This window comes from Hyperolius riggenbachi, chromosome 8, assembly GCF_040937935.1.
Source record: "Hyperolius riggenbachi isolate aHypRig1 chromosome 8, aHypRig1.pri, whole genome shotgun sequence".
Lineage (NCBI taxonomy): Eukaryota > Metazoa > Chordata > Amphibia > Anura > Hyperoliidae > Hyperolius > Hyperolius riggenbachi.
Genome location: NC_090653.1, coordinates 239,552,069 through 239,574,320, shown reverse-complemented (window position 1 = coordinate 239,574,320; position 22,252 = coordinate 239,552,069). Strand labels below are relative to the sequence as shown.

The 22,252-nt window shown below is 46.6% G+C and overlaps 1 protein-coding gene across 2 annotated transcripts in view; it reads right to left on the bottom strand.

The window, feature by feature from the left end:
* Positions 1-22,252, bottom strand: part of LOC137527680 (forkhead box protein P3-like) — a 332,205-nt gene that overhangs the window by 117,838 nt on the left and 192,115 nt on the right. The gene's annotated exons all lie outside the window — the stretch shown is intronic.

Below are 22,252 nucleotides of genomic sequence, written 5' to 3'. Positions count from 1 at the left end.
AGAAAAACGCAGAAAAAACACAGCATGCAGGATAGTTTAAATATAGGAATCGAATAGAAATCAGAAGCACATGTAAAATTGTTTTAAAATCGCAAATTGGAATCGCATGTAGTGTGCAAGGGGCTCTTCTCCACTATGAAACACGATTGCAATCTCATTTCAATTTCTACTATGCGACTGCGATTGAGCTACTATACTCAGTATAGTTGCGCTCAATCACATCCAAAACGTGGCAGGACGACAATTGCGTTTGGACTAAAATCTCGAGGCGATCGGATCGCACTAATGGAAATTGCAGCTGTCGTTTCCTTTAGTTTAATGTACCTTGCGTTTTGCGATCTATTAGCAAATCACAAGTCACAGGGTAGAGGAAAAAGGCTCTTACTCCGATTTTCTTAGCTCCTAATCCAAAGGCCCTGTACTCATACTGAAAAAGTACAACAAAAATAACAGGAAAAGGATGAGTAGTTCGGACCTAAAGTAAAGGTCAGACATAGATGTATAAAAGTTGTATAAGAAAATATCCCTCAACATGCACTAACTATAAAATAATACTTCAGTTTTCATACCTCCCAACTTCTGAAGATTAGAAAGATACCGTTAGACACTCTCCACATCTTGCCCCATCACACCCCTTCATGCCTTCCACAAATCATTCACTAGCAAAAGAAATAGTCCTTATTCAATTCACTTTTTATCCTAAGTTATCTCCTATTTAAAGGGAGTCAGAGGCTGGTTACACACTACAAATTGGCGGCAGTAGTGTGGCCCGGGGGCCGCATCGCACCTCCAAAAACAGTCCTTCGGGGATTACCGCGTTAGTACATGGCAATCCCTGTCCGGCATCCATCCAACAGGAAGTGATGCTCACTTCCTGTTGAGCAACTGCTGACGTGCGTGGAAGCGTATTGCAAAAATACGCTTCTGCGCATGCACAACGCTAAAAATTGCGGTGCTTTTTTAAATGCACGTGCGTTACATAGACTTACATGACTTCTGGTCCGCCACAGATCGCTGCTTGTCCCGTTAGGAGCCACACGCTAACGTAGGTATGTGCTCGCATTAGATAGGGAACTTACGGCGCAGCACACCGCACCATGAGTAGTATGATCTACCCCATAGACTTTTATTGCCCGGGGGCATGGTGCAGTAAATTTACTGCATCGTAATGCCCCAATGTGAAAGGGCCCTAAAGCGTAAAAAAAAAACAAAAAAAAACAAAATAACCCAGATACTTACCTAAGGAGGGGTAAGGCTCTGGATCCTATAGAGCCTTCCCATTTCTCTTCTCGTCCCGTCTTTCCCCCACAGGCTCCTCATGGGTTGGAGACTGCTCTCTTCTGCTGCAGGCGCATCAGAAGTCTTCGAGAGCACTTGGGAGTAATGTGCACGCCTAAAGTGCCGCCTCTCACGCACTCATGCGTGCGCAGTGCAGAGCTGCTTCTGTGTGCCACAGAAAGGGGGTGAGAGTGGGGGTTTACAGTATCTGTTCACTTTAGCAATAAAGGGGCGACCACATAGCCACCACCCAAAGGAATATGACCTTTTATTTGTCCACACAAAACGTTTCAAATAAAATACTAACTCCTGCCCATAGAGAAAAGAAAACGAAAAAATGATTTACTACCTGGGGACAATTTGTTGAGTTTTACTATAGCTCTGCAGAGATAGCAGCACTCATGGATCCCTTTACCTCATGGCACTGCAGAGAACAACTATTAGGATCCCTCAGAAAATTGGAAATCCTGGGAACTACTGGTAATTCTTAAAATAGAGAGATTGTGCTACACAATGTCTCATGATTGAAGCTTGCGATAGTTTGTTCTAACGGCAGAAATTGTGGGGGATTACCCACATATGGCAGCCAGGAGATGTACCAATCTGGGGGATCTCCTGGTTTCCAGTGAATTTGGATGGGCAAAATCCCCTAAGAGGAAATCAAACAGGGGGATGCATAAATGTCTAGATTGTGATGTATGTAGGTTTGTTCAGACTGGCAACCGTTTTTATAATCATGATCGCTCTAGATTTTTTACTGTGAACGATTATATATCTTGTACATCTACTAAAGTAGTTTATCAGATTAGATGCCCCTGTGATTTAATATATATTGGGAAAACTTATCGAGCATTGAATACACGGATTGGAGAACATTTAGCCAATATTAGGAGTACCACCATTGACAAAAAAAGACTCAATCCTCTTGCTGAGCACTTTAGGTCTGTGCACAATGGAAACGTATCGGGTCTCCGCTTTATGGGGATATATAAGCTGAATATCAGCCCCCGAAGGGGTGACTTTGACAGACAACTCCTACAGAAGGAGTCAAAGCTGATATATGAATGTGGGAGCTTATCCCCTCAAGGTTTGAACAGCGACCTGAATTTAAAAGTGTTCTTGTGATCCATATGTCCTAAAGCCACTATACTCCTATGATGAACTGCCTAATGAACATTGATTTACACAAAGCAGCGTATGGGAACCTGATTTTTAATTACCTTCGCTTCCAGCATTGAATTAAGCAGCAGGTGTGGTTGCCATGGCTATATAGAGGCGCAACCATGCCACTGACGTCACGTCTGAGGAAGTCACGTGGGAGTGACGAAACGCGTCACGTGAACGGCTCTACCCGGAAGCGCGCGGCGCGCTGTTGACCCCCGTGCCTCCGCTTCTCTTCCTCCTCCTTTGCCGCACACCAGATGGGACCCCTAAACCTGCTTAGACCCAAACCGACTGACGCATCCAGTCCAGACGCGCCGCATTAACAGAGGTGCATCCTCCATGCGAACGTCAGCTGCCCGGCCGGGTCACGTGAGTCTCAGCGCTATCCATGGCGTGCAATAGGAGTTTGGGTTTAGACACTTATCACATGTGTCTGTAATGAGAGCGTACATGTTTGTTGCATAGAGGCGTGCATTTCTCAAGCACACGGGTGGTGCAACTATCAAGGTGCAGGAGTTTGTACCATCAACGGGATATTGCCTACAAGCTGGTTTATGAAAAATTGGGCCCGAAGATTACATTTTTCTGACATGTCAGTCCCCACTTTTTTCATAGGAGTGCACTCCAGAAGGGACGATCTTGGCCTAGATTAGGAGCAATTCATAGCCAGTTCATTTGCTTGTTTTTAAAGGGGGTATGCATGTGTGTTACTATATGTAGCTTTGTTCAATAAAGATTTTGTATTTTTTCTATAACCAGCCTAGAGCTCCCTATACTCAATTTACTAGCATCATTGTATTTTATGGGTGAGACAGGCCAATAAGAGGTTGTTGATATCCCGTACCCTATTTGCCCCTTTTAAAGATATATGATCATTCCTCAATAAAAAAAAATTATAAAAAAAAGTTTCAAAAAGTAAAAAAAAAAAAAAAACACACTGCAGGTGACTTTTTCTTTAAATGAACTAAAACAGATATATCTAGCTTTCCAAATATTCATCTTTTTCATTCCCTGTTCCCTGTGCTTCGTCTGACATTTTCTTGCTTGATTAAAGAACCAAAAGCCTAAGTTGTCACACCCCTGCCACAACTTTACTGGGAACCCTGTAGCTAGCATTTTTGAATTTTTTGGGAGGCTTCCCATGAATCCCGGTTTTCTGAGTAATAAGAAAAGACCACCCTCCAATCTTTCTTATGGGAGGGAGTGTGGATAGGGGACGATCACTGGATTACGATCACTCTAAGCGATACTTTCAAGGACAATATTACAGGTATTCCTTTATACCCACTGACTGAATACAAATATACTGCTAAACATTTTAATGTATTAGATGCAAATAGAATAGCTGGTAGTGGAAATGTCATATGGTTCATATAGTTTATATGATCTCTCAACCTCCCCCACCCCCCCACCCCCCAGCATTTAAATTGACCTTAAAGAGAAACTGTAACCAAGGTTTGAACTTCATCCCATTCAGTAGCTAATACCCCCTTTCCCATGAGAAACCTTTACTTTTTCTCGGATAAATCATCAGGGTGGTCTGTATGGCTGATATTGTGGTGAAACCCCTCCCACAGTGTGATGTCATGACCATGGTCCTGACAGTTTCCTGTCTGTGAGCCTTGTTGCATTGTGAGAAATACGCTAATAGCTGTTTCCAACTGCCAATCACTATTTCCCTCTGTGCATATGTATATCTATTAAAAAAAACAGCCTATCACATTGTTATGGGGTGTGGCTATAGATAATGGTAGTTGGTGCTGTCTGGTTTTTTTTTATGTCTGCCAGTAGTAAAGATGAGTAGGTGCAGGCTGATTGTGGATCAAACAACATGATGAACAAATTACACGGTGACTATCAATCATTTATTGATCTCTCTTCTATGTTTTAACTTTTCGCTTTGCAATGTATTGATTAATTTTTTTCCCCTTTCGCTAAAGTTCCTCTATAAATGTTTCCAGTTCCTGCTCATAGTGAAGATACTCACCTACCAATTGATTGTACCAATGAGGATATTGTTTCCAAAACAGTTATTTTAACCATGAGACTATCAGTGCCAGGCTGCTCTTGTCAGTATTGAGACTACATTTAGCAGGGTAGTCTTGGCTTAATAACCTCTGTGCACATTTTTTTTAGCACAGTGTTATGGTTTTCCACAACATCATTGGATTTCAGGGGGAAAGATTTTTTTTTTTAATTCTTTGGGTTGAAGGTTATGTTCAGATTTTGCTGTAGTGCAGGGGGTAGTGTTAGACACTAAGGCCCATATGCAATTCACTTTTTCACCTGAGTTTTCTCCTAGGAGATCATTTTTCATCTTCTTTTTAAAGGAATCATCAGGCATTTTTACAAAAATCTGCTTTATTCACCTGAGGCTTTCTTCAGCCCTTTGCAGCAGACTGTCCTACGCTTGTCCGCGGCTTATTGCGCAGGAGCAGTAGTTCTGCGCCTGTGCAGTAAGCCGTGGACTACGTGGCCGTGATTGACAGCAGGGCTTGACGCAGGCGCAGTAAGGGCGACCTCGTGGTCGTCTTCTGCACCGTGTGGCGACAGCGGGGCAGCGGTGGAGAGCAGAGGTGACAGCGTGGGACAGTCAGCTGCAAAGGGCTGGAGAAAGCCCCAGGTGAGTAAAGCAGATTTTTGTAAAAATGCCTGATGATAAGAACTTTTCAGCACTCTGCAGGTGAAAAAGTACCAAAAAGTAGCTGAAAAAGTACTAGCATAACTATTTTGACTGTTTTCTTGCATGCTGGTGGTTTAAAGCTAATGGGAACCCACCTTAAAAAAAAGGAAAAGTCAGATACTCACCTAAGGAGAGGAAAGACTTGGTCCTAATGAGCCTTCCCTCTCCTCTCCCGGTGCCCAGTCCCGCTCAGAATCCTCCGTAGCAGTATTCAACCGTTTTGGTCAAATACTGGCACTTCCGTCGCCGAAGGGAGGTTTCGGAAGTCTTCGGGAGCACTCGGGCCGTATACTACGCATGCGCGAGCGCCCTTTATGACGCACTAGCGTGTGTCTATGACGTACTCGCGCGTGCGCAGTATGGAGCCGCCGGCCTTCGGGAGCCCGAGTGCTTCCGAAGACTTCCAAAGTCCCCGCGGCGGCGGATTTGACCGGAGTACCCACCGGGCACTGGGAGAGGAGAGGGTAGGCTCATTAGGACTCAGAGCCTTCCCTCTCCTTAGGTGAATATCTAACTTTTTTTTTTTGTAAAGATGGGGTTACATTAGCTTTAAAGGTTATTTTATTAACAAGATGTGAAAATATAACCTAGGAGAAAAAGGGAAATGCATATGGACCTAAGGCCCATATGAAATTCACTTTTTCTTTTCAGTTTTCTCCTAGGTGATCTTTTCAAACTTGCCAATAAAATGGCTTACCACCAACAAGCAACAACAAAAAATACTCAAAATAATTTTGATAGTACTTTTTGGTACTTCTTCCTTTGCAAAGTGCTGAAAAGTTATTCTAAATTGAAGATTAAAAGTTATCTACTAGGAGAAAACTCAGGAGAAAAAGTGAATTACATATGGACCCTTGTCATGTAATGCTTTTTAAACTACCAGGCAGCAAGCAACTCTTGGGTACTTTTGCAATTGTAAGATGCTGTAAAGTTATTTTAAAGAGAAGATGAAAATGACCTCCGAGGATAACTCAGGAGAAAAAGGTATTTGCATATGGGCCTAAGGATGTCAGTTTGATGGGTTCCGAGGAAGAGCCGTATGTTGCATTGGGGAGAAGGATTATGTGAGGTTTGTGGGGTGGGGGTTAGGTGGAGGGCTGTTCAGCACCAACAAGTTCATACCAATTTTTGGGAGGAAAAAGTATTTAGAACACTAACAGCTCACGTCAAAGATATAAGGTGCCAAGCTGTCAAAGCCCAAATTATCAGGGGAGACTATATAGATGCTAATGTAACAAAAACCTGAATTTTAAAACTGCAGTAATCTGTAAATCTCATTCCCCAGCCAGCTATGTCAGGCTTTACTTCTAAGTGCAGTCTTTTAAAGTGGCAAAAATTGCAGTCGCATAAGTAAGTATTAATGGGATTTAAAGTAGAGTAGTGCAAAACTCCAATTATTATGCATTTAGAATAAAAAAGAGGGACTATAACAAAATCTTACATCAAAGAAAGTTAGACGTTCTGACATGATGCGTAGATCTGTAGGAGGACCCATTACCTAATCCACATGTGATATGAGCTGGCATCTAAAATCTATTCTGTCTTCCTGATACAGGTCTGTTTTTTTACCCCATCAACCAGGATCATCCACCAGGCAACCTAGGCAGGTGCCCGGTGTCAGGAACCGGCCCACGGCACGCCTGCGTATACGGTTCCCGACTGCGGGTTTGACCCGATCGAGAGGCGAAGCAGCCTTAGTCACACTAAAACAAGGCTGTGACCCCTCAGAACACTTCTCACTGCCACCACTAGCGGTTTGCTAGACACGTCCACTCTGCTGTCGAGTGCTCAGCGCGCAATCCGCATTTTCGTATTCGGGTCAGCTTTGCGCTTTAGGCCGAATACGGGAACGCCACGCGCACACACGCACACACACACAGGTGCAATCTTACACTGTAGTGAAGCAAAACCACTAACAGTCATTCCGAACGGTACTGTTAGCCACTTTGCTGCCGAGCTACTCTCACTGGCGTTTTCGTACGTTGGATCAGCTGCGCGCTTTAGGCCAACGTATGACAAACACCCCACACACAATGCAATTACAATCTTATATGGTAGTGTCGCTCAATCATACAATCAGGCATGAACTTAGTTACACTTCAGTCTCTTCTAGGCTATGAGTGTTAGTTTAGTATAGCAGAAGTCAAGCTTATTAAATAACAATTTAATATTCCAGAAAAACATGGAACAATGCAGAAATTAATATATACAAAAGATTACAAAAAACAAAGTAAAAAAGTTACAAAGTAAAAGTTACAAGATACACACAAAGCGATTTGCTTACCAAAATAACAGGGATCCAGCTAGAAGAACCTTGGACTTTTGTGGACGGACACAGTTCTGGTTGGACCAGGAGCCCACTTAGCTTGGGCCGGGAGTCCAGCTGCAGCTACCGTCAGGAGGGGACTGATTTTAGTTATCTGCCCCCTGCCTTTTATGCTGGAATATCTGCCTTGAGGCTGCAATTTCGTTGGGAAGGGGAGGAACTAGTTTTAATCAACTTTCCAGTCAATTCCCCTCTCCCCATCTCTAATATCCACAGGTAAAAGTGTATTTTAGCACATACATGAAAAGACTTCCCTAGTCCAAGTTACAGGTGACAAACACATTGTTGACAGTATTTCCTAGCCGATCAAAGGTAATGATACGGCTGCTATTGGCCTGATTAGTCATCTCCTAATTAGGGGCTAGGTAGACAGTCCCTAATTGCAGAGATTTCCCATCTCCCAATAGATGTAATTTACAGGATATAGTTTGCACCCCCACCAATAATTTAATTTCCTCACAATGAAATAGTGTTTAACACACATGTCAAATGTTTGGTGAGGAGGCTCTTCCTGGCTGTGAGGAAACGCGGAAAAGCCGCCGTCTCTCGAGGTGAGGCAGCTGTTTCCGCGCCCAGCATGGCGTCACAACGCGGAAAAAACGCCGCATGCCGCATGGGCAGTGCGGCGGAATCCGCATTGGTAACGGCGGAATCCGCATCAGAGGCGGCCCCCGCATTAGATTCATTGCATGACAGTACTGGTGTGGCTGGGACTGATAGTCCACCAAGATTCAGACTTACACGCGCGCGAGCACAGAGGCAGAGTTTAAATAGCAGTTAGAAGGGTGTCGGCTGACCAGCTGGGTCAGCTGACAAATTCCACTGCTCCCATTGGACCAGCAATTAGGGAGGTCCTGGAAAGGTCCTAGAGTATATATACTGCTGGTTGTTCACTTGCTCTTTGTCTGGCGTGTGATCACACATGTGGGAGCACCCAGATCCGTAGTCAGATCCGTAAGTGTGCTGGGACCAGCTGGAGCTGTAATCCTACACTTAGCTAGATTCTGTTGATAGCTAAAGTACTAGTTTGATTGTGATTATTTGTTATGACTTTTGCCTGCCTTGACCACCCTTCTGAACTCTGATCTTGTACCTCGTTATTTCTGATACTCTGTTGCCGAACCCCAGCTCGTTCCTTGACTCTGCTTCTGCCTCCTGATTTTGTACCCCGATATATCTGATACCCCGTTGCTGAACCCTGCCTGTACTTTGACTCCGCCTTTGCCTCCTGATCTTGTACTTTATCTGTCTGTGTGTGTACGACCTGGCTTGTCCGACCTCGAGAACCGACCTTACCGTTAGAGGCGGTTCCTCGCTCTGTTAGCGATCCTCCCTCCTGAGGGTCACTTTCAGATATACCTTCCTACTGTCAGTCTGACTCCTCCCGTCTTGGAGAGCTCAGGTCTGCGGAAGGAATCTGTGCAGTACTCCTTGCTGCATTGAGGCCTTGTCCTCTAAGTGTTACTGTTACACTAAACACTACACTCTACTCAGGTGAACAGAGGTTAGTTTGTATATCGGATTATCGGTGAGACTGCAGATCACTTATAATCTGGTATATATCTGTATTTCCGGTGATACTGCAGATCACCGGTAATTAGATACTCTCTGCACCCACCGATCGTTACAGAACGCCAGACCAAAATACAAAATGGACGCAAACACTGATTGTCTGGGTGTACTTGCCGCTTCGGTGGACAACATCAATCAAGTACTGGGCACTCACATAACTCTTATTGATGCCCTATCAGGGTCTGTACAAACCCTCCAGACATCAGTGGATCATGTGCGATCCTCTCCTAGCTCTGACATACGTATGCCTGTACCTGAAAGCTTTTCCGGCCACAGATCTGACTTCCGGAATTTTAGGAGTAGAGTAGGGTGTTGTCCTATTTTGAGTTGAGACCCCAATCTTCGGGTACTGAGACCCAGAGGGTCACGTTTATTAAAACTTTGTTGTTCGACTCCCAGTCTTGGGCGTATAGCCTGCTCGCCGGAGACAAAGCTCTTACCTCTGTAGAGGAATTTTTTAAAGCTATGGCAGTAATTTACGACGATCCGGACCTTGCCTCGACTTCTGAGCGGAAGCTCAAGCTTTTGCGTCAAGGCGAAGGTCCGGTCGAAGATTACGCGGCCGAGTTTAGGAGGTGGTCAGTTACGGCCAGGTGGGACACCTATGCCCTATTAGATCATTTCTTGTCAGGGCTGTCCGATGAGGTCTCTGATTTGATGTTAAGCCAGCCCGAGCCCAGAACAGTCGATGAGGCCATCTCAGCGGCCATCCGAATCGACCGCAGGCTGTGCTACCAAAAACAGACCAGGGGTAGTTCCCGTCTCAGAGGGGTATCTTACACCACGGTCCCAGAGACTCCACCTCCTACTATTTCACCTTCTCCCGTCTTGCCTCCTTCCGAGCTGATGCAGATTGCTCGGTCAAAATTAACCCAGGTAGAGCGAAGACGGAGAATGACCGAACAGCTGTGTTTGTACTGCGGTGAAGGGGGGCATATAGTACAGAACTGCCCCAATAAGCCGGGAAAACGCTACCGCTTAGGAGTGGTGGGGGGTAACACCCTGGGCGTCCGACTTTTACCCCTAGAAGAAAAACTATTGCATCTTCCCTGTACCGTTACGTGGGAAGATAAGACTGAGGTCACGGAAGCCTTTATCGATTCAGGCTCCGCTGCAAATTTTATGAATTTTGAGTTTGCTAAGAGATTGTGTATTCCGCTCACACCAGTACAACCACCCATCCAGGTTACGGCAGTGGATGACTCTCCTCTGCAAGGGAATCACCCACTGTCTCAGACACCAGAGGTGGGGGTCACCATAGGGGTACTGCACTGGGAAAAGTTACAGTTCTTTGTGTTGCATATGACAACCTCCACCATTATACTCGGCATGCCATGGTTGCATCTTCATTCTCCACACATTGATTGGGCCACCGGCCAACTAATTTCTTGGTCAGCACACTGCTTTCAGCGATGTTTAGGGAAGGTGACATTGGGCCAAACCAGGGTTCATGTACAGGGGGTACCTGAGCAATATGTGGAATATTCTGATGTATTCTGTCCCAAGGCTGCAGACAAGTTACCCCCACATCGCCCTTTCGATTGCCCCATTAATATACGTTCAGGTTGTATGCCCCCTCGGGGTCATTTGTACAATTTATCTGGGCCAGAGAAATTGGCTATGCAGGAATATATCCGTGACAATTTAGCCAAAGGCTTCATCCGGCCGTCCCGATCGCCTGCTGGAGCAGGTTTCTTTTTCGTTAAAAAGAAAGACGGGGGCCTGCGGCCCTGTATTGATTACCGGGGACTAAATAAGATCACGGTAAAGAATCGCTATCCGTTACCCCTGATAGATGATTTATTTACGCAGGTCACCGATGCTAAGATCTTCTCAAAGCTGGATTTACGGGGAGCGTACAACCTGGTGCGCATTAGAAAGGGCGATGAGTGGAAAACGGCCTTTAACACGCCAGACGGGCATTACGAGTATCTGGTGATGCCCTTTGGGTTATGTAATGCCCCCGCCGTTTTCCAGGAACTCATCAACGAGGTCTTCAGAGAGGTGTTGGGGAGATTTGTGCTGGTCTATCTAGACGATATACTTGTTTTCTCCAACAACCTCTCTGAGCACAGAATGCATGTGAAATTTGTACTCAACAAATTAAGACAAAACTCACTCTACGCTAAGATTGAGAAGTGTATTTTTGAAGTCACATCTGTCGCCTTTCTGGGGTACATAATTTCCACCACGGGCCTGTCTATGGATCCCGCCAAAGTCTCCGCTGTTTTGGAATGGCCTCAGCCGGTTGGGTTGAAGTCTTTACAGCGGTTTTTAGGCTTTGCGAATTATTATAGAAGGTTCATAAAGGGGTATTCCACGGTTATCGCACCCCTCACCTGTCTTACGAAAAAAGGGGCAGATACCACCCACTGGTCTCCTGATGCATTAAGTGCTTTCTCCACTTTAAAAGATTTGTTTTGTTCCGCACCCATCCTGAGACATGTAGACACCTCTTATCCTTTTATTGTTGAGGTAGACGCCTCGGAGGTTGGGGTAGGGGCTGTGCTGTCTCAGCGGTCAGGCTTGCAGGGAAGGCTACACCCTTGTGCGTATTTCTCTCGTAGGTTCTCTCCGGCAGAGAGAAACTACGATATAGGCAACAGAGAGCTCTTAGCCATTAAACTTGCCTTTGAGGAGTGGCGTCACTGGCTGGAAGGAGCAGAACATACAATTCCTGTATACACGGATCACAAGAATCTAGAATACATCGAGGGGGCTAAGAGATTAAGTCCCCGTCAGGCTCGATGGTCTTTGTTTTTTTCGAGGTTCAGGTTCATAATTACGTATACCCCGGGTAGCAAGAACATTAAGGCAGATGCCCTGTCCAGATGCTTTGAGTTGGAGACAGCACAGCCTTCTGCCCCAGAGACCATTGTCCCACAAAATTTGGTGCTGGCCGTAACAGAGACTTGGGAAGACTGGACAGAGACCTTGAGTCCTTTTCAGCAGGATGTCCCTGAGGGGAAGCCTGAGGGGGTTTTATTTGTGCCTCTGCCATTCCGTCTCCGGGTGCTACAGATATTCCATTCACACAAGAATGCGGGACATCCTGGGGCATCTAGAACGCAGGATCTTGTGGCCAGGTGCGCTTGGTGGCCGTCTCTGGCAGCCGACTGCAAAGAATTTGTTAAGGATTGTGCGGTATGTGCTAAAAGCAAACCCTCCCGGCTGGCACCTGTAGGGAGGTTGCAGCCTTTACCCACCCCGAGTGAACCATGGACCCACTTGTCCATGGATTTTGTGGGTGAGCTTCCCAGATCAGAGGGCATGTCGGTCATTTGGGTGGTAGTCGACCGCTTCAGCAAGATGGCCCATTTTGTGCCCTTGAAAGGACTCCCCTCGGCCCAGGAATTGGCAGACTTGTTTATCAAAAACGTGTTCCGGTTGCACGGCATTCCGGAAAACATAGTGTCCGATCGGGGAGTCCAATTCGTATCTAAATTCTGGAGGGCATTCTGTCATCAAATGGGCATGAAGCTGTCATTTTCATCGGGCTACCACCCACAGACCAACGGTCAGACGGAGAGGGTCAACCAGTCGTTAGAGCAGTTTTTGAGATGCTACGTTGCAGAGGCGCAGAATGACTGGGTCAAATTTCTGCCCTTTGCAGAATTTGCACAAAACAATTTGAAAAGTTCTTCCACTGGATTTTCTCCGTTCCAGGTTGTGTCTGGAAGATTGCCCAAATTTTCACCGTTACCAGTGGCCTCCACTCCGTTTCCAGCTCTGGAGGCTTGGCAAAGGTCTTTTAAAGACATTTGGCGGACGGTGAGAGACAGTTTGGAAAAGGCGTTTCTGAGTCAGAAGGGTCAAGCTGACAAGAAACGGTCTTTGGAGTGGAGATTCCAACCAGGAGACTTGGTTTGGGTATCCACACGTCACTTGGCCCTGAAACAGCCCTCAGACAAGTTGGGTCCCAGGTTTGTCGGGCCTTTCCCGATAGCCAGAAGGATCAACAACGTCACTTACGCTGTTGATCTTCCCGCCAGCATGCGTGGGGTAAGGTCCTTCCACGTATCCCTGCTTAAGCCAGCAGTCCATGTGGGTCCCACTCCTCCTCCTCCTGTGTTGGTGGATGACCAACCTGAGTACGAGGTAGAAAAGATTTTAGATTCACGCGTTGTACAAAACTCGGTACAATATCTCGTACATTGGAAAGGGTACGGCATTGAGGAGAGACAATGGGTACCGGGGAGTCGCATGCATGCGGACGAATTAAGGAGGGAATTTCACGCCTTACATCCCGAGAAACCTGGTAGGAGTTGTCCGGAGTCCACTCCTCGGGAGGGGGGTACTGTGAGGAAACGCGGAAAAGCCGCCGTCTCTCGAGGTGAGGCGGCTGTTTCCGCGCCCAGCATGGCGTCACAACGCGGAAAAAACGCCGCATGCCGCATGGGCAGTGCGGCGGAATCCGCATTGGTAACGGCGGAATCCGCATCAGAGGCGGCCCCCACATTAGATTCATTGCATGACAGTACTGGTGTGGCTGGGACTGATAGTCCACCAAGATTCAGACTTACACGCGCGCGAGCACAGAGGCAGAGTTTAAATAGCAGTTAGAAGGGTGTCGGCTGACCAGCTGGGTCAGCTGACAAATTCCACTGCTCCCATTGGACCAGCAATTAGGGAGGTCCTGGAAAGGTCCTAGAGTATATATACTGCTGGTTGTTCACTTGCTCTTTGTCTGGCGTGCGATCACACATGTGGGAGCACCCAGATCCGTAGTCAGATCCGTAAGTGTGCCGGGACCAGCTGGAGCTGTAATCCTACACTTAGCTAGATTCTGTTGATAGCTAAAGTACTAGTTTGATTGTGATTATTTGTTATGACTTTTGCCTGCCTTGACCACCCTTCTGAACTCTGATCTTGTACCTCGTTATTTCTGATACTCTGTTGCCGAACCCCAGCTCGTTCCTTGACTCTGCTTCTGCCTCCTGATTTTGTACCCCGATATATCTGATACCCCGTTGCTGAACCCTGCCTGTACTTTGACTCCGCCTTTGCCTCCTGATCTTGTACTTTATCTGTCTGTGTGTGTACGACCTGGCTTGTCCGACCTCGAGAACCGACCTTACCGTTAGAGGCGGTTCCTCGCTCTGTTAGCGATCCTCCCTCCTGAGGGTCACTTTCAGATATACCTTCCTACTGTCAGTCTGACTCCTCCTGTCTTGGAGAGCTCAGGTCTGCGGAAGGAATCTGTGCAGTACTCCTTGCTGCATTGAGGCCTTGTCCTCTAAGTGTTACTGTTACACTAAACACTACACTCTACTCAGGTGAACAGAGGTTAGTTTGTATATCGGATTATCGGTGAGACTGCAGATCACTTATAATCTGGTATATATCTGTATTTCCGGTGATACTGCAGATCACCGGTAATCAGATACTCTCTGCACCCACCGATCGTTACACTGGCTAGTCTAGAGTTGGCACTCAAGGAGTTAACATGGCATCCACCGGTACAAGACAAACCTGGCTGGCCCACAGCCGTCCACCTATCTGTGCAAGTTGCATGTGGCAGCAGCTACGGACTCGCCGCGAGCTCTACAGAGGAGATGCCGATGATGAGGAGCAGCAGATTCAATCACCTCTCCAAGCCTTCAGCCCTAAATCTTCATCCTCTCCTCCGTCAGCGCCTCTCTCTCTCTCTCCAGCCGGTGACAATATAGTGACTTCACTTGTCGATAACCAGCTGGCGCGCCTCATGTAAGAACCACCAGCTGGGAGGGAGGGGATTGAAGATTTGCACTGGTTACCTATACTAAAGGGGGAGAGTGTGGGCACAAGGCTACCTATACTAGGGCCCGTTTCCATTACATGCGGTGCAATGCGGCCACATAGCCGCATCTCACCGCGGGTGTCCTGAAACCAATGCACGGCAATGGTACAGTTTCCATTGTGTGCATTGCGTGCGGAGCGATCCGAGAATTTGCAGCATGCTGCAGATTCTCGCACAGCTGCTCTAGCATTACTTTGTAGTGGAAACAGGCCTTAAAAGGGAAGGGTGTGGGGGGTTAAGGGGCTCACCTGTCTACCTATACTAAAAAGGGAGGGGATGGTGGGAATAACACAAGGCTACCTGTACTATAGGGGAGGGGGTGGTGGGAAGGGGCACACATGGCTACCTATAATAAAGGGGGAGGGGATGGAGGAATGGCACAAGGTTATCTATGCTAAAGGGGGAAGGGGTGGTGGGAATAACACAAAACTACCTATAATAAAGGGGGAGTGGGTTGGGGGAATGGGTCACACAAGGTTTCTTACATTAAAGAGGGAGGGGGTGGGGGGAATGGAACACACATGGCTACCTACTGTATACTAAATGGGAAAGAGATGGGTGAATGGTACAAGACTACCTATACTATAGTATGTTATCGTTTTAAAAGCTTGCAACGTTAGAGTTTTTGTCATATTATTTTGTTTAAATGTACACATTTTACGTTATCAGATATTAAGATTTCTATGTGTAAAAAGTGGTTTCTGCAGAGGGAGTGGTTAGGGTTAGACACCACCCAAGGACTGTTAGGGTTAGGCACCACCAGGGTGGTGGTTAGTTTTAGGCACCACCAGGGGAGTGGTTAGGGTTAGAAACCACCCAAGGGCTGTTAAGGTTAGGCAACACCGAGAAGGTGTGGTTAGGGTTAGGCACCACCAGGGTGGTGGTTAGTTTTAGGCACCACCAGGGGAGTGGTTAGGGTTAGAAACCACCCAAGGGCTGTTAGGGTTAGGCAACACCGAGAAGGTGTGGTTAGGGTTAGGCACCACCAGGGTGGTGGTTAGGGTTAGGCACCACCAGGGGAGTGGGTAGTTTTAGGCATCACCAGGGGAGTGTTCTGTGTGAGAGTATGGTTGGGTTAAGCTGTATTGCTGAAAGACGTTAAGATTTTTAGTGTTAATATATTTTCGTTATCAACTCCCGTCTGTTAAGGACTGGGGCTCTTCTGTCAGATCTGGGCTGCGTGGGCTCTCCAGCCCGCAGCGCAGATCGTGTACAAGGCAGGGCGATCAGACTTCCCCCCTTTTTTCCCCACTAGGGGGATGACCTGCTGGGGGGGTCTGATCGCCGCCGCTCTGTGTGGCCGAGCGGGGGGGGGGGCTCTTCAAAGCCCCCCTCCGCAGCGTTTTCTGTGCTCCCTTCCTCTCCCTCCCTACCTCTCCCTCATTGGGCTGCGCAGGACGGATATCCGTCCTGCGCCATGTAGGATAGGCTTCAGCCTATCAAATGACGGCGATCCCCGGCCAATCAGAGGCCAATCAGATTTCTTCCCCGTGTATTTACAGTACGCGTGCGAGCTGCGATCGGCGGCTCGCACACTGTTCACGGAGACACCCTCCGTGAACTGGCATGGAAAGGCCGTTTCCATGCAAAACCACAAACGACCAGCCGCCGCCTATCGGCGTTAGCTGGCCGTTACGTGGTTAAAACTGTACTTATTGTTAACCAATTTTTTTAACAATGTTTATTGTTATTGAGATTTTGTTATCCACTGGCGCCATTTCGTTTTCCAGCCAGGCCCTCATTTCCTGGCGCCCTTTTTTCATGCAGCCCTCTTCATTTTTGCTTTCTTCCCAGCTAAACCATAGCTCTCATCCCTATAGAAAGTATATCAACGAATTCCCGGGAACGCCCGGGAACATTTTATTGCTCAACAAACACAATTTCCCATCGAGTGTATTGTGTTGGAGTCACCGATGTTCATGCTAAAATGGAACCCGCAGCGTATACCGTTCATTAGGAATGCATGCAATCATGAGATCACATTTGTATCTGCGTCTAGTGTGAGCCCTAAGTCCTAAAAAAATATTTAGGTACACCTTCAACAGGTCATAAACAATATGGCATCCTCTATATTCTGTTCAATTCCGTTACGCATTAACTTAAAAAATCATTATTGTCAGCACTTTAATCCATTAAAATAAAATCATCAGAAATAAAATCATGTAGTTTGTCTTCATCTGCTGAAATTCTACAATATTTGAACTTGGACATATTATTGGTTTTGGCGCCTCGCATGGAATTCCATAACTTTTGGGCTAAAGGTTAATTTTCCTTCGGAAGACAAACTGCTGATTCTTAGAAGTTTAGCTGCTTTCTCGGTTTTTGCTCAAGGTTTCTATTAATGCAAAATGTGAATTATTAACTCATTCCATGCAAACACGTTTATGAGCGAGAAACCGAGGGATTCCTTCGTCAGTTATTGGTGAGCTGATGTGTTTAGTGCAGAAAACGTTACTCATGTCTGTACTAAGCAGTGGGATATATTAGGCAGCAAGCATGGGTGTAACTACAATCATGTGACCCCCTCCCCAGCAAAACTTTGATGGGGTCCTAAAATGTTCAAATCCTTGCATGACCATCACTGCCGGGGGCTCATCTCGCAAGGGTCATAAAACAAGTGTGGACCTCGTAATCTTAACACCCATAACAAGTGTAGCCACAAAAACAATTGATCTAAAGGATGGACCTCTTTAATGGAGGGAATGAAGTAGTATGTGGGGGCCCCTTACAACTCTGAGCCCCCCTGCCGCTCCCCGGGCAGCAATTGAACAGTCAGTTCGATGTGTTGAAAACAAGGAAAAGGGGAACTCTACAGAAATGGATACTACCTAGAAAAAGGGCACCCGGTGAACTGGCAATAGGATTATGGGCGTCCAAGGCACATTTATTTGCGTGAAAAGTAAAGTATTTCCCATCTTCTCTGATGCCACGGAAAGTTAACCTTGCAGAGAAAGGTGAAAAACTTCATCTTGGCCCCCATATGCAGCAAGTGTTCTAAATGGCTGAAGACCAGTCAAACAATCCATGCTGAATCCGATCCACCCCCAAAACCTGCTACAGTATAAGACTTAGAACTGGGCAAACTAAAGAGCAATGAAAGAAGCTGGCCTGGTCACATGGATCATGTTTTCTTTGTTTTTCTATGCCATTTGACACCAGAATCAGCTCACATAGCTCTCAAAATAGCAGGTCAGATAAGACCCTCTCTAGATATACCTGGATACAAGATCTGTCTGTAAGGATGGGAAGGAAATTTAAGAAGGAGCTTCCCATTGGGTTGATTTGAGGGAGATGTGCAAACAGGCACACATACCACATAGCCAGCATTGATGGATCTGCAAATATGTACTTGGGCATTATTTATTTCTGTAAATGTGGGCACTTTATCTTGTGCACCCGGTGAGGGATCAGAGAGGCATAAAAACCTTGGAGACTGTCCATATCCAGACTTGTCTACTGCTGTGGTAAAATTAGATGTTTTTCTTCTCATAAAAGCTACCAGTCTACAGAAATCCCCCTTTTTAATCTTATTTTTTACATAGTAGTTACAAAGTTACATAGTTAGTTTGGTTGAATAAAACATTTTCGTCCATCAAATCCAACAAGAAATAAATAAATAAATAAATAGATAAATAAAATAATAATAATAAATAAATAAAACACCATCCTGAACCTGCACATCTCCCAGTTGATCCAGGGGAACCTGAGTCAATTAGCCTTAATAGGCAAAATTCCTTCCCAATTCCAGATGGCGGTCGGATAAATCCCTGGATCAACTCTTCCGGGAAATACCTAATACTGTACAGTGGGATGCGAAAGTATAGGCAACCTTGTTAATAGTCATGATTTTCCTGTATAAATTGTTGCGCACTTTCTGTAAATCCAATAAACTTCATTTCACTTCTAGAGATGGCCTCCGATTTTCATTTCGCGAACTTCCGCGAAAGTTCGGTTCGCGCAAACTTTCACGAACCGCAATAGACTTCAATTGGAAGGCGAGCTTTTAAAATTAGAAAAATTTATGTTGGCCACAAAAGTGATGAAAGAGATGTTTCAAGGAGTCTAACACCTGGAGGGGGGCATGGCGGAGTGGGATACACGCCAAAAGTCCCGGGGAAAAATCTGGATTTGACGCAAAGCAGCGTTTTAAGGGCAGAAATCACATTGAATGCTAAATGACAGGCCTAAAGTGCTTTCAAACATCTTGCATGTGTATACATCAATCAGGGAATGTAATTAGAGCACTGCTTCACACTGACACACCAAACTCACTGTATAACGCACCGCAAACAGCTGTTTGTGTAGTGACAGCCGTGCTGGACTGGTGCGCACCATGGCCAGAGTGCAGGCCATGTCGGTTTTCAAGCCCATATGGTCGCCGGGCTGTGGTAGCTTAATGATAGAACAACAGTGACTGTCCAGCTGATCAAATTTGGTCTGTCCACAATGAAGCAACAACCCTATTATCTTTGGTGTGCCACCCCCCGAGACACTCATATAGCCGGCGGTCATTGCTTCATTGTGATACGCAAGCCCCTTCACCGCGGCAAGGTAATGATCACGAAGGGGAATGGGCACATGTACATGCCTTTTGTTTTGTTGTTGCAGCTGCACTGCAGTCAGAAAAATTAGGCAGACATGTACAGAAAAATTATTATAGAAGCCACTGCTAGCAGCGCCCTTAAAAATTCAGGAATCCGCCTGGAGTCCTGGACCCTGTTGGTGGTGGCGGAGAAGGCAGTCAAGCGGCCTGCGGGCAGAGATACTGTGTAGGGAGCGACTTAGTCTTGGGGCAGGCAGCCAGTCATATGGCATGCAGGCAGAGATGCTGTGTGTGGGGACTGACTTAGTCTTCGGGTGGGCAGTAGCCCTCCGGGATCCATGCCTTATTCATTTTGATAAAGGTGAGGTACTGAACACTTTTGTGACTTAGGCGACTTCTCTTCTCAGTGACAATGCCTCCAGCTGCGCTGAAGGTTCTTTCTGACAGAACGCTTGAGGCAGGGCAAGACAGAAGTTGGATGGCAATTTGGGACAGCTCTGGCCACAGGTCAAGCCTGCACACCCAGTAGTCCAAGGGTTTATCGCTGCTCACAGTGTCTACATCCACACTTAAGGCCAGGTAGTCGGCTACCTGCTGGTCCAGGCGTTGGTGGAGGGTGGATCCGGAAGGGCTAAGGCGAGGCGTTGGACTAAAGAATGTCTGCGTGTCCGACATCACCATGAGATCGCTGGAGCTTCCTGTCCTTGCCTGCGTGGACATGGGAGAAGGATTACTGGCAATGGTACCTTTATTGCGTTGTGCTGTGACATCACCCTTAAACGCATTGTAAAGCATAGTTGCCAGCTTGTTCTGCATGTGCTGCATCCTTTGTGCCTTCTGGTGAGTTGGTAACATGTCTGCCACTTTGTGCCTATACCGAGGGTCTAGTAGCGTGGCCACCCAGTACAGCTCATTCCCCTTGAGTTTTTTATACGGGGGTCCCTCAACAGGCTGAACAGCATGAAAGACACCATCTGCGCAAAGGTGGATCCAGACATACTATCCATCTCCTCTTGCTCTTCCTCAGTGACGTCAGGTAAGTCCTCCTCTTCCCCCCAGCCACGAACAATACCACGGGAACGTCAAGCAGCACAAGCCCCCTGCGACGCCTGCTTGTTCTTCTGCCGTCGCCTCCTCCTCCTCCAAAGAAACACCTTCCTCATCATCCGAGTCTGACTCCTCTTCCCCACACGACTCTTCCTCCTCCTCCCCCTCTGTGCTGCCGCAGGTGTTGAGAAAACATTTGATTCTGATGAAAATTGCTCCCACAGCTGTTCCTGCCGTAACTGTTTCTGTTCACGCTCCTCCACAGCTTGATCAACCACTCTATGCACGGCACGCTCCAGGAAGTAAGCGTAGGGGATCAAGTCGCTGATGGTGCCTTCACTGCGACTCACCAGGTTGGTCACCTCCTCAAACGGCTGCATGAGCCTGCATGCATTTTGCATCAGTGTCCAGTTGTTGGGCCACAACATCCACATCTCCCCAGATTGTGTCCTTTTACTGTAATTGTACAGGTACTGGGTGACAGCTTTCTCCTGTTCTAGCAGGCGAGAGAACATGACCAGGGTCGAATTCCAGCGAGTTGATGCTATCACATATCAAGTGTCTCACCGGCAAGTTGTTTCTCCGCTGAATGTCCGCAAAGCGTGCCATGGCCGTGTAAGACCGCCTGAAATGCCCACACAACTTCCTGGCCTGCTTCAGGACGTCCTCAAAGCCTGGGTACTTTGACACAAATCTTTGAATGACTAGATTGAGCACATGTGCCATGCAGGGTACATGTGTCAGCTTTCCCCAATTCAAAGCGGAAAGGAGATTGCTGCCATTGTCACACACCACGTTGCCGATCTCCAGTTGGTGCGGGGTCAGCAACTGATCCACCTGCTTGTTAAAGAGACTCCGTAACAAAAATTGCATCCTGTTTTTTATCATCCTACAAGTTCCAAAAGCTATTCTAATGTGTTCTGGCTTACTGCAGCACGTTCTACTATCACCATCTCTGTAATAAATCAACTTATCTCTCTCTTGTCAGGCCTGTGTCTGGAAGGCTGCCAAGTTCTTCAGTGTTGTGGTTCTGTGATGCATCTCCCCCCTCCAGGCCCCTCTCTGCACACTGCCTGTGTATTATTTAGATTAGGGCAGCTTCTCTCTTCTCTCTTATCTTTTACAAACTGGATAAATCCTCCTCTGAGCTGGCTGGGCTTTCACATACTGAGGAATTACATACAGGCAGAGCTGTCTGCACTCTGCAGGAAGAAACAGCCTGACACTTCAGTGGAAGATAGCTGCAGGGGGAAAGAAACACACAAATGATCTCTTGAGATTCAAAAGGAAGGGTGTATACAGCCTGCTTGTGTATGAATGTATTTTCTATGTGTGGACATACTGTACATCAACCTACTTCCTGTTTTGGTGGCCATTTTGTTTGTTTATAAACAAACTTCTAAAAACTTTTTTTAACCACTTTTAATGCGGCGAGGAGCGGCGAAATTGTGACAGAGGGTAATAGGAGATGTCCCCTAACGCCCTGGTATGTTTACTTTTGTGCGATTTTAACAATACAGATTCTCTTTAAGAGCAGCCAGGAGCAGTGCTGCTTGGATACCACTTTTCACTATCTGGATCTAATTCGGATCTGGATAGCCAGATATCCGATCCGGGTCGGATATCCGAGTTTAAAATTTTCCAATCCGGATCCGAATCGGATATCCGACCTCAGTATCCGGCCAGATTCGGATATCTGGATAGAAAACCGGAAGTGCCCTGAAAACGTCTTAAAATGCTTCCAAAATCTCTTCAAATGGCCAAAATCCCTTTTCGGAGCTCTCTCTCTCTCTCTCAGCCTGGATGCCTTCGAAAGGGATTTTTGCCATTGAAGGTGATTTTGACTTCTGCTCGGATATC